This window comes from Hipposideros armiger, unplaced genomic scaffold (assembly GCF_001890085.2).
Source record: "Hipposideros armiger isolate ML-2016 unplaced genomic scaffold, ASM189008v1 scaffold_2057, whole genome shotgun sequence".
In the NCBI taxonomy this organism is placed as follows: Eukaryota; Metazoa; Chordata; class Mammalia; order Chiroptera; family Hipposideridae; genus Hipposideros; species Hipposideros armiger.
In genome coordinates, this window is record NW_017733405.1 from 6,948 (window position 1) to 9,087 (window position 2,140).

General features: G+C 51.9%; 1 long non-coding RNA gene across 2 annotated transcripts in view; it reads right to left on the reverse strand.

Moving 5' to 3' along the window:
- LOC109378485 (uncharacterized) overlaps window positions 1-2,134 on the reverse strand; it is an 8,835-nt gene extending 6,701 nt beyond the window's left edge. For both annotated transcript variants that reach the window (XR_002122995.1, XR_002122994.1), the window contains exons 1-3: window positions 1,852-2,134; window positions 1,665-1,711; window positions 498-1,501 (exon numbers count right to left, since the gene is read on the reverse strand). This is a non-coding gene — a long non-coding RNA (uncharacterized LOC109378485). The remainder of the gene's footprint in view (window positions 1-497; window positions 1,502-1,664; window positions 1,712-1,851) is intronic.
- Between the last annotated feature and the right edge of the window lie 6 nt (window positions 2,135-2,140).

The following is a 2,140-nucleotide window of genomic DNA, read 5'->3' on the forward strand; positions in this document are numbered from 1 at the left end:
TGCTTATAGGACACAGCCTGATGCTCCCCAAGTCCATCCATTTTTCTGACTTTACTTCAGTGACGTTTCCCAGAATCAGAAACTGTCACACATCTGGCACACAGCCAGTGTCAGTGAGAGATCAGTGAAAGTGCCTCCCTGTTCTAGAGACAGTGTCTCTATTAATGTAGCCTCGGGTCACAGGCTGTTTTGTGGCAGCTACAGCACCAAGTCCCCTCACACTGGCATCAGTGCCAGCTCCACTTCTCTCACAGGTGCTGCTCTCCCCCCTCCGCCCTTCTCTCTCCCACACCTGCCCTCCTGCACACCGCAGCACAGTTATATTTCCCTGTTCAGGAAACAGTGAGCCTTGACTTATGAATCCTATTTTCCAACCAAATATAAATCTCAAGTAGACTCTGCTTCATAAACCCAGGAGTTTGGACTGGAGCCAGCACTAGAGCTCAGGGCAGGGAGAGAGGGCGGGCGAGCAGAGCAGAATTCCAGCAGGAACTTACCTAAGGTGAGACATTACGGGATCCCTCCTCTGCTGATTCCAGAATCTGGTTCCTCTGATAGTTTGGGAAAAGATGGAAAGAACCATCAAGCCCTAGGAGGAGGCAAGAGCTGGATGAGCCTGAAAATTCATCTCTCGATCCACAGACTTCTGTGTGCAGGGTCCCGCTGGGCCTTGTGGGAACAATGACAGGCACAACACCTCCTGCTGCTGACAGGTAGGAGACACCCAGAGGAGAATGAGACCAGGACTCATAACAAGAACAAAACCAGTCATATTCCTCTACAGAAACAACAAATGAACACCCAAAAGATGGGGGCTGAGGGCCAGACCCAGGCCTGAGCCTAGGCTGACCTGGACACACGAAGCCCTCACTGACAAGACCAGACCTGGGTGATGTTCAAATCCCTGTGATCACAGGTCTTGGTGGGAGAAGGTTCTACTGAAGGGACAAGGACAAAGAAGCAGAGAGGTCACCCAGCCGAGGAGTGACCACATCGATGCCCACAATGCCGAGCATTGAATGGTCTGCATCCACGCTCGGTCCTCACAGCTTCTCCTGTCTCCACCTGCAACAGACTCAGCAGAGCCAACACATGGATTCTGGAAGGTTCTCAGTGCTTCCATTTATTTCCTCTGAAACCTTAGGATTTTCTGCTTCAATTAACCCATCAACCCTTCATGGCAAGAAGTGAAAAATCCATATCCAGATGCTTCAATAGGAAGTAAGAAGTTGCTGCTCTGTGTAACACAAAGCAAAAGCGGGGATGGAAACAGCCTCTGCTGGAACAGGACAGTGGGTCAGAGAAGAAGAGACTCAGTGTTGAGATGGGGCATGGAGGGCAGGGGGCGGGCAGTCTCCCCCCTCCTCACAGGATGCTGAGAGTAACGCAGACATATTCAGATGCCCTTTGCAGAACGAGAGGTCAGAGGTTCCTGAAGTCACAAAGTGGGGCATGAACACATCCTGCATCACTCAGTCCCCCCCAAGGCAGCTGTCTCACGCTGTAGAAGAAAATAATCATGAACAAATTCAGGTTAGTGGCTGTTAAGTGGTGACATTCTCAACAGTCCACCATGTGCTCAAAATGTCCCAAAGTATCCCCATTACCCAGCCCTGTCCCCTCTTCCCCAACCCTTCCCCACTTCAGGCCCTCCAGGGTCTCACCTTTAAAGCAGTGAGAGACACATCAGAGCCCTGGGCAGTGTCACCGCCTGGGGGAGAACAAAACAGGATGTGGTCAGAGCTCACAGCAGATGTGGCTAAAGGAGGAATTATGGGGGTGGGTGGGCTCCCCCAAGGGCTTCCATTACACTATCCCAAGGGTCTCAGGGATCACCCCCTCCACACTCACTTGCAGCCTGAGCGTAGCTCCCTTCTTTTCCACCTGTGGGAAGAAAACATCACATGAAAAAACAGGAAGGAGGCAGGGCCATGTGGTCCTAAAGGAACCCTAGTCCTGGAACCCAGAGAAGTTTCCAGAACTGTGACCACAGACCCATGGCAGGATCAGGAAACCTGAGGAAAGTACATGTGTGGGGACTGGACCAACCGCCCTCCTGGAGGTCTGTCCTCAGCAGGGACCTTCTGCTCTGACCTGTGACTATTGAGAATCAGGTCCCCATCACCAGAATCATCAAGGT